Raw genomic sequence first — 10921 nt, forward strand, 5'->3', positions numbered from 1 at the left:
TTTCTTGCAAACTTTCATTATTTTTTACTTAATCGCATTAGATCTTCATTTAAGTTCCATTTCACGCACACCTATCACAAACCAAAAGCTAATCAAAGCACAACTATTTTAGATAAATTAGGTGTATTTATAAATATTTTATGCATGTGAAGAGCATATACACAAGACACTCATCAACGATAAATTAAAATACTTAAATATTACAATGTTAAAATTACATCGTCATCAATTGCAACAAAATTTACGATAATTGAAATTAGGGATGGCAAAAAAACCCGAACTCGACGGAGAAAACCGAATTAAACGGGGACGGGAAAAACCGTTTATGTTATACGGGGACGGGGACGGGGAAAAACCGTTTATGCTAAACGGGGACGGGTTTGGTAATCCTCGGCCCGATACCCGACCCGATAAATATTAAAAATAATTATATATATATATATATATATTATAAATTTAATTTAAATATATATATATATATAATATTTATATATTTAATTTAATATATATACCCGCCCGATACCCGGCCCGATACCCGGCCCGATTCCCATTTAAATAATCTTTTATGCTAAACGCGGATATCCCTTTTCCCAGGGTTTTCCCCGATTACCCGATGGGGATCCCCGTTTAAGGTTTTTTAAGCGGGGATGGGTATGGATTTTTTAAACGGGAACGGGGACGGGGGACCAATACCCGGCCCGAACCCGGCCTATTACCATCCCTAATTGAAATACTTGAATACTTCTAAGTTCGATAAATTCAAATACTTAAAAATTTCCAAGTTCGATAATTGAAACAAAGTTTACGATAATTGAAACAAAGTTTAAAAATAAACTACATCGCCATCTATTCTCCATCATTTTCGCCTTCTTCATTTGGAGGGGATATTCCAAGTTTCACTTCTTCAATGTGTAAGTTTGCTTCCAAATCGACATCAATTGCATCTTCTAGGGTAGTGATATGTTGTTTCCGAGCTGCTCCATCAAAATAATCCTTCAAACAAATGCATACTTCCACCGACTCGGGACTTAGTTTTGATCTCCGTTGCGATATAACCCTGCCACTAACAGAAAAAGAGAATTTCGAAGCTATCGTAGAAACTTGGACGGTTAGTAAATCACGAGTCATGGCGACTAGAATCGGAAATTGTGCTTCCTTTTCTTTCCACCAAGCCAAAATATCCAAACTTTCAAACTTTAGACAAAGTTTACAACGTGCCATCTTCAAGCCATTTGACATCTCACATAAATCGTAGTGATCCCAAATATCTTTGTTTCGAGTGTGTTCAATCACTCTCATGACTTCAAGGTTTCTCCCGACGGAAAATTCAGCCGTGTTAGGGTCAGTATTTGTAGTCACGATGAACAAAAAATTACAAAAATAAGATTTTAGATATGTTTAGGTGTTGTGTAATAAGATTTGAGAAAGTTTTAATCGACCAAATACATCCCCAACCTATTTATACATGTTTAGGGTGGTAAAATGGTGATTTTTTTAAAAAAAATGGTCACAAAAACCCCTCTAACGACTATATTAACAGCTAGCTTTTAAAACCACAGACCGAATTTTTTTTCCGGATAAAAACCGATTTTTTATCCGGGTTTTTTCAAACCTGTTTTTAATCCGGTAAAAAAACGATTGTCAAATTTTTTCCCAAACCGATTATACTATCCGGTTTTTAAATATTCGATCCGGTTTAAAAAAACTGATTTTTTCTAAATCCAATTTCAGATATTTTTTTCACAAAATCAAATATTCAAATTTTTTGTGCACATCTACTTAATACCGATGATACAACCAATTCTGCGGCCACGAATCATGCCTTCTTATTATGTCATTGGCTAAGTGTGGGTGTGGCTGTCTGAACCTCTTCCCTTCTGCGGTTATCTTATCTTGGTGTTGGTAAGTTTGATTTTTTGGACTTTTCTTGGGCCTCTGCTTCTATGGTTTATATTTTTGGGCATTGTTAGCTTCAACATCTGTATCTAACGTGTTTTAAGGCTACTTTGTATAATTTTTTGGAAAGTGACTTTTAAAAATAATTTTTAAAATATTATATAAAAATTAATTTAAAATTTAATTGTTTAGGATTGATTTAAAAAGTGAGTTGGAAAGATAAAATGTCTACTATAGATAATATATTGTAAATTAAAAATATAGCATTTAAATTATATTTACACTTATATACACGAATCATATCAATTTAAACTATAATAAATTCAAAAGATATTCTTGTATATGAATTGTATCAATTTAAATTGTAATAAAATATAATAAAATAAAAATAAAAATATAATTATAATAAAAATATATTTTATATAACTACTATAATATTTAATATATAACTCATGAATTTTATTTATTTTTAAATAATTAAAGTAAACTATTTTTCAAGGAGATTGATATTAAATTATTAAATAAAACGTAAATACATAATTGAGTAGAACCCACGTATTAGTAAGAGTAAAATTATAATTTGTTTCCAAACATAAAATGAAAAATGAAAAAGCTACAAATCGAAACTTTTACGGTTGGTTGGTTTGAAACCACCATTTCCACCGTAATTTTTTTTTTTACCCATTTAACATTACTTTAGCGTTAGAACAGATTTTTTAACTAAAAATGCTTTTAGTAAATATTACTAAACCAACCTTTAATGAAATCACTTATTGAAAAAAAATAAAAGACTATAAGTTACTTTATCCAATCAAATGTCTTTCGCATATCATTTTTGTACTTCATGTCTTTAGGAGGATTTAGAGACGCCTTTGAATCTTTGATAATTGGATAAGTTTAAAATAAACAAGTAAAATATTTTTGGAAGAATGATTAGGATATTTAAAATTTCTTAAAAATTACGAGTAGTTGATATTACTTTAATAGGTTTATGTAATTTATTATAGTCAAATTTACCGTCAATTGATCATATTCACTTAACGGGTCAGACTATACACGTAACCATAATGGCAATCGTCCTAGCAACAGCTTCAAGATTTACTATAAAATAAGGCCTCAAATAAGACCAAGAAAAGGGATTCAACCTATATGAAACCACCCCATCCTTATTCATGTATTTTCTATCCTCTTATGGAGATTGAACACTTAGACACCAATCAGGGCCGTGGCAGGGTTTTCGGAGGCCCTGTATAAATTCGTATAAAGGGGCTCCTATTTTCTAGATATATTCGATTTTGGGGCAATAATAGTGTCGTTTTCTTGACAAACGTCGCAATAAATCCATCTATAATGACGTTTTATCAATAAAGCCGCAATAATAGTGGCATTTTAAAAAAAACGTCGCAATAAGCCCATCTATAGTTGCGTTTATTGGTAAAACGCCACTATATATATATTTTTTGGGCCCCATTTTTTGGGGGGGCCCTGCGCGGTCGCGCAGTTTGCGCCCCCCAGCCACGACCCTGACGCCAACAAACTATTAACTCATTAGTGATTGTAATTCTTCGCTCATATTAAAAAGAATGGATTACTTATAACCGCTATAATTCATTTATTTTTATCGATAAAGGTAACTTATTATATTTATTTAAATATAAGAATGAATTACTTATAACCGCTATAACTATTTCTCCTTTGGTTGAACTCGATTCAATTGGAACCCAAAATCCCAAGTCCTTAACCAAAAGAGGAAGACAAGAACCTTACTTCAATATGGTAATGTTCATCTCGGGCTCTAAGTTTTTTTGAACTCATTTCAACATAATTTATGGCTTGAGTTGACTCTATATTTCCAGATTTTCAAGGTTAGGAAGAGCCCACAAAGCAAGCGTAGTTTTCCATCGTCGAAGCCTCGACATCTCCAAGTAGATACTCACATGATCTTTGACTGTTTTCTCATGGATTTGTTGATTGCAATTTCAGTTCTTATTATAATTTCATCATAAATATCTGTAAAGAATCAGTTTTATATATGTCGATATTATTCAATGATGCTTTTAAAGAGGAAAGATCGTATTAATGTTTAACAATATTCTATTTTGAATCTTTGGTTAACATGTTAACTTGTTGCTTTTGTTGCAGTATCCATGGCAGATGACATAGTAGCTTCTTGTTTCGTTGGAGTTGTGACTCAAGTCGCTGTGGATATAACCAATTATGCTACAACCAAAGTATGGAGAGAAACTTTGAATTATTATATAAAAATAAAAGTTAAAATATAAGTAAATTAATTAAAAAGCTTTATTAAGTTAAATAATATTTATTAATACACATGACATTAATTTATCGGTGAGATATATAAAAAGACAGAAGATTTTTGTTCGTCGTATTCACAAATATTTTAATCAATTTGCGTAAAGTTCGAAAAAAAATGCAATTTATTAAATGTTGGAAAAGTCTCCGATGGCAAATGATAGCCCATTTTTCTTTCCTCTGTTTCTTCAGTTGGAAATTCAGAGAGCAGCAAGAAGTTACTTCAGATTCCAGGGTCTTGGATAATTAAAAGAAGCTCCAGATCATATAGCATGAAAAGAAAGAAAAGTACCGTCTCGATTTCATATATAAGATAACACGTTACATCAGGAAAAACAGTAAACGAACAGTGCTGAAGTTTGACGATACGAAACTAAGACCATATAGACATCGACAACATCATTATCGTGAAACGTTCCAGTCTTTGCCTGCATGATCTTGACAGTCAATGAGGTGCTAGGGTTTCTTTTATCGTCTTCTTATGAATCTTGTCTTCTGAAGTCGTGGGCAAGGCTTGTTGGCCAAGAAAGAAAGGGAATGGCCAGTATCAGAATCTCAATCAAATGAACCAGAATACATTGACGGGCGATGAGAAACATGGCATTTTCTGGTTTTGCGAATGATGAACCCATGAATACATTGAAGCCGCTGCACCTGATGAGTTGCTGGCATTTGCTGCTCTTCTTTCTTCTTTCTTGAATCGAATTCCAAGCATTGCAAAGTGACTACAATTAAACAAAAGAGAACCATGAATTCATTGAAATTGTGCTTGTTTTAAAGAAACAAGCGTTTATTTGTAATATGTCTATATACCTTTGGACCTCTTGGACCGTTCCTCCAAAGTGGTGTAGAAGTGGTGTCACAGTTAGCACAACGGCGAACTAAGAGAGCGTCATTGCCCAAGATGCTACTGCTATTCCCATTGCTTCCACGGCTAGCTTTTGCACTTTGCTGCGAATAATGTATGTTCTTGTCCTGTAAACAAAAGCTAGAAGAGTGACGCTCGTGGCGGAAACGTTTGTTGTCGTTGTTTTCGCAAAGGCGAGTAGATGGAGTTCCCAACGAGAGAGTGCAATCGACGGAAGAACGATGAAGGGGACGTGAAACTGTGCATGTCCATTTCATCGAAATATTTGCGGTTCGGCATGGAAAAACTGAGAAGGAGTTGCTTTGGCTATGATGAAACACACCACATGAGCATGCACCGAACGCCATGTTTCCTGAGAATTACTGCACTTGTGCATCATTTCACAATTTTTTTCGCTCTATATGATTATTTGTCACCCTTTCATCGTTCAGAATGTTGACCAAATCAACCAAAAACTGAAAATGAGAGAGAAAATATAAGAGAGAAAAAAAGGATAGTGCAATTGTAAAAGAGAGGGGAATGTGAGTTTATAGTTAAAAGGGGAATGGAAGGGCCGTACGATCGAGCAAGTCAAACAGTGGAAACGGAGAGGGAAGTGATCAATAATATAGTGTTTGAATAATTGAAGTAAGAGAGGTTAATGATACGTACGAGAGTGAGACTGACAAGAGTTGTTGTCGTAGCTCTATAAAGCTAATAAAATGGCAAAATACCAGTCAGCTCCTGCAGTCCACCTTGTCGTCAAATGCAAATTGACAGAATATACATAATTCGTATACACCCAGAACTAAAATAAGTGGAATTATTCCAAGACAGCAAGATCTTGGAAAACTTAATACATTAAAAGGAAAAAAATCTGTTCAACTGTTGATAGAAAAAAAAAAGAACCCCAAACAAAATCAAAACCATTAATCCCTCCATTATCCGGTGACGATTACCAAAGCAGCTAGACTTGTCTAAGATTGGTCTTGTAATATTGGGTTGACACTTGGGCAAAGAATTTTAAAAAAGGTTATAGAATATGTAAGGGTAAATTACACAAATAATCATCCAATTCATTCATATAAAAATAATTTTAAATACTTGATCAACAAAAGACATGAAGAAAAAACAAGTCGAGATGCAACCATGAACAGTTTTATAATCTACCAATCATCGTCTTTTTGTCATTACTGAACACGGTTCACATGTGATAGATTAGCTTTTATTTTGATTCTAGATCACTACATCTTTTGTATCATAGTAACTGATTAATATTTATTCCCATGTAATCTTAATTTTTGTTTGAAAAAGGAAAATGCGAAACTTAGAGAAAAAAAGAAAAAAATGCACACAATGCGTTGGGATAGGGATGGTTGTTATTTATGAGGAGGACGATCAACTCTCACTTTGACTCGAAAATATGCAAGAAGATCCCTAAGCCTAGTTCTAAAACTTACGCTGTTCAGCTTCTCTCTAAGTCTTCAATGGTGAGGATTATAACAACACTAACTAATACTAAAAATAACAGTCAATTAACTCTTAACATATGTATCAGCTGTCAAGTACCTTAAACAAACATCAATAAATTTCAATCTTAGACATTCGGTTTTATTATTCCCGTTTTCATAATTTGTTGACTGGTCTTTCCCGATTTTGATCAGCTTTGCAATTTTAAAGTGTAAATTACAATTTCCACCTTGGCTTTTCTTCTATTTGCTCTGGCAAAGTAAAGCGTGACAGACGTCACTCTTTCTTTCTTTAGCATGAAACATGACAATCATTACCAGATTTCCAGTTAGATTTTGTACAGTATATATAAACACACTCTAAATTAAAAAATATATATATATATATTATATTTCACTTGTCACGATTACAAATTATAATTAAAATTATATCACCGTGAACACCCCTTTACGATAATTGATGTCAGAGAAAGAGAAGAGAGGGTCTTTGGAATCAGTCGGTCTTTTGCTGATGCAGAGCAACAGTATTCTTCTGGAACTCTTTTAGGACGATTAAGAAACTTGTCAATTGGAAGTCACATCCCTGTTTCTTCAACATGCATGGCAGCTACCAGTAGCCAGTAGGTAGATTTATTATATAGTTATGGGATTATGTAGTAGGAGTTTTATAACGGGGTAACAAATTTTATAAATATATTTGATAGGTAGATTTGATAGAATCTTATAAAAAAAATGAATACATCTTAGAGTGATGAAGGTTTTTGAAGGATTGTTATTCTCCGAAGATGCTTCGGCTTTGATATTATTTTATTTGAACAAATTATCGACAAGAGCGTAATGTTATTATAACTTATCAACTCACAATGACAGATTGACCGTATATAATTCAACAACTAATTTTAACAGCATTTGAATGTTAAAACTACCTACTTCTCCAACCAGAAGCAGATTTGGAATGAGTGTGATAGCATTTGAGGCAGCTTCTAACCTACATCATGGTTACAGTTCATCTGTTAATAAGAAAAAAATACACTGCAAAAGTGGAAAAACTGGCACCATGCACATGCTTTTCACACAAGAAAAGAGGCAAGGATAGAGAAAGAACTTGGAAATCTCTTCAACTGCTTTCATAATTTCTGATGAACTTGTTTCCACCACTTCACCTCCAAAAATCATCTCTTCCAGGAAAGTGTGTACCTCCAAAGTGTTATCGGAGATTTGAATAAAACGAAGACTAACGAGGTCGATGTCGGTGAGGAACAAAACTGACTTAGCAAAGCAAAATTAGCGGCAGATGCACTAAGTCCCTTATGGGCCAAGTGCATTCCCATTTAAGAGAAAAAGGTAAAATTTGGTTTAATATGTTAAGGGAAACTGAAAAAAAATAAAAATTTGTACATCCCCATTATTTTTAAGGAAAAATATTAAAATTTTGAACCTTCGTTCTTAAATTTGGATCCGTCACTGAGCAAAAAATATCTAAATCAGAATCTTATCATAAGAAGGCATTCTAGGGACTTCAAATCATTTTGAGGGCACAGATATGAAATTGAAATGACGTCATAAGAAGTAACTAATTGAGCTTATTCAAAAGACATTCCTTGGTTAGCAAAGCATAAAAGGCAATAATGCTCATCTTAACTAGTAACTTAAGATTGACTATAACAAGAACTATATGAGCAACCAAGTCAAAGTACCAACTCTGGCAAGACTAACTTCAAAAGTTACTCTCAGCAAGCTACATGGTGATCGAGTCAGAATACTACGTAACTTGGGCAAAGCTAACTTTCCTAAGTTACTCTAGGCAAGCTCCATGATAATTGTACCTTTTGGAACCACAAGAAGGTTTTCCCTATCTTCAACTAAGTTTGGAACCCAAGGCATACCCCATAAATGTTTTGCAACAATATCATTACTGGCAAAATTAGCTGCGCCATCCTCTTGCATTTCAAAGAACCAAACTATAAATAGAGATTGAACTTTATGTCAGCACTCAATAGATGCAGATATTAGTGATGAGAGATACAACCTTGTTGTAATTGAACACAATGTCAAGCTCGCAAACATTCTGGGAGCATTTGTCCAACTTTTCCACAAAAACTGAAGACATCTTATAGAAAGTAAGTAAAATGATCAATTTTTTTTAAAGAAAAATATAAATAATTATTGTTTACAGCTTTCTAGTCTGTAAGGAAATGCATGACAAACCTGCTAAATTGTTCTGATCAGAAAAAAGAAACAGCAATTTTAGAGCCAAGAATCCATTGAATCTTACAGTTTAAAAACAATACCATTGTTCATACAGAAAAGATGAATGGCAATCAAACCTTTCCACTTAAAAGACACCCGAGGTAAATACAACAAAGTCAGGTGACAAAACAACAGTTATAGCTGATTCCAGCACACAAAAATAAAAAAATGGTTGTCCCTTTTTTCCCATATGTATGGGGTAAGGGGGAGGTAAGATAGTAGGCTGCCCCCAACACCAGGTTGAAAGCAGCTTCCGTAGGAGACCTCCGAATTATAAAATACCCTCCATGGGACTCGATCCCACGACCTCAAGGTTAAGAACCTTGTGCTCTACCAACTGAGCTGGATGATCATTTCCCAGCACACAAAAATAAATATTCATTATTAAATGCTCAAATAACAAAATCTATTCCATAAAAAGGTGCCTCCAAACCAAGCTCAACTTATAATGATCACAAGATCATTACAAAACATGTTTATAATGATTACAAGATCATTACAAAACATGTTTATAATGATTACAAAGCATTATATCTATAATGCAACATTTAAGTATTGACTATTGAGACATCTCCAAATACTGACTAAGTTCAAATCTTGATCTGGAAAGGGCTATAACTAAGGAGAACCACATTTTATAAATTGATTAGTCCATTATAGGTAAATTCTAAAATAAAATTTCCCAAGATACCTTGTATCAAGTCAAGCACGGCTAGCTCATTTTGAGAACTATCAGACACAAACACAAAGTAAAGAGTAGAAAAATGCTTGTAGACAAGGAAACTATCCTGCAAGTGAGAGTTATGAAACAATTAAACAGAATTATCGTACTAAAGCTATATCAGTTATTGACAAGGTTCAAACAAAAGCTCTAATCAAGAGGAGAATGTTAATGGAAATTGATCGGTGTCAAGTCTTCCAAGAACAATGAGAAAAATTAGAAAATAAAATAAATTACCGGACCAAAAATTGATTCCGCATCTATGAAATTGCCTACGTTCTCAGCTCTACTGCACAAGACTGTTAAAAAGGTAAAAAAATGAAAGGGAAAAAGGAAAGACAAAAAAAAGTACAATAAGTACATATTCAAAAAGAATCAAGTAGGCATAATACCGAACAATGTTACAGAAAACGAAAACGAGGTTCAAGCGATCCAGACAGAGAAATTCAAACTAATCACAAGCTAAAGCAAGAACAAGTTGAGAGATCGGAACCTGCAAAACGCCGCGTATAAACTCCTGCTGCTTCTCCACTGGCTGATTTGAATGAAATTCGGAGCCACGTCGATTATTGCGAAGGAATTTGGATTAGTTAACGATATCGCGTACTTCAATAATGAAATGAAAAAGTAAAACAGAACTTCACCAGATATTTGTAAAATTTTGCTAGTCGAGTCTTGCCTTGAGTGATAATCACCATCACAGCCTTTATTATCTTCTCACTCTAAACTAAACAGAATTTAGGATCTATTAAAAATGTTTAAAGGGTAAACTACTCAGTTAATCACTTTCGTTTTATTTTTTAGAAAAAGGTTCGGTCACTAGATTCAAAATAGTTAATCACATGATCAATTTTATTTCATTGAGTAAGACATGATCACTTCACGTACGTTAATAAAATGATTTAATTTTTATTTTAACCTTAAACATTATATACAATTTAATTATTGATTTTTTGTAAATCTAAAACAATTTAGGGACAAGTTTACAATTTACCATTTTTTAATATTCTTTTCTTCATCATTCCCCTTGCGCGAACCTCATCTCCTCCTCCTCCAGCGATGGCAAAGCGAAATCCGATTGCCACTGATGTCAGCTCCCCAAACGCTCGGCGGTCCTTCCCGGTGTGGCCGCGTTCTGGGCTCATCTCTCGACAAGATCATCAAAAATGCCTCTTGGCGTAACACTCTGACATCGTTTCTTCATACAATCCGCCCTCGAAAAGCTCGGACACTCCATTCCAGCAAGTAAAGCAACAAAATTGAGCATTTCCCAAGTTTTTCCTATGAATAAACAACCGAGGATTCTGAAAGAGTATTAACCTAAAACCCAAGTAAAAGAAAAGCTCGTAAACACTACAATATGATACCCATGAAAATCATACATTTAAGAAACAATATTAGAACGGAATTGAAACTTTACTCCGT

At 33.8% G+C, this 10921-nt stretch overlaps 2 pseudogenes; both read right to left on the reverse strand.

The window, feature by feature from the left end:
- Positions 1 to 4688: 4688 nt before the first annotated feature.
- Positions 4689 to 5456, reverse strand: LOC120152368 (annotated as a pseudogene).
- Positions 5457 to 7447: 1991 nt separating this feature from the next.
- LOC120152369 lies at positions 7448 to 10641 on the reverse strand (annotated as a pseudogene).
- Between the last annotated feature and the right edge of the window lie 280 nt (positions 10642 to 10921).

Source organism: Hibiscus syriacus, unplaced genomic scaffold (genome assembly GCF_006381635.1).
Source record: "Hibiscus syriacus cultivar Baekdansim isolate YM2019G1 unplaced genomic scaffold, ASM638163v2 tig00111088_pilon, whole genome shotgun sequence".
In the NCBI taxonomy this organism is placed as follows: domain Eukaryota; kingdom Viridiplantae; phylum Streptophyta; class Magnoliopsida; order Malvales; family Malvaceae; genus Hibiscus; species Hibiscus syriacus.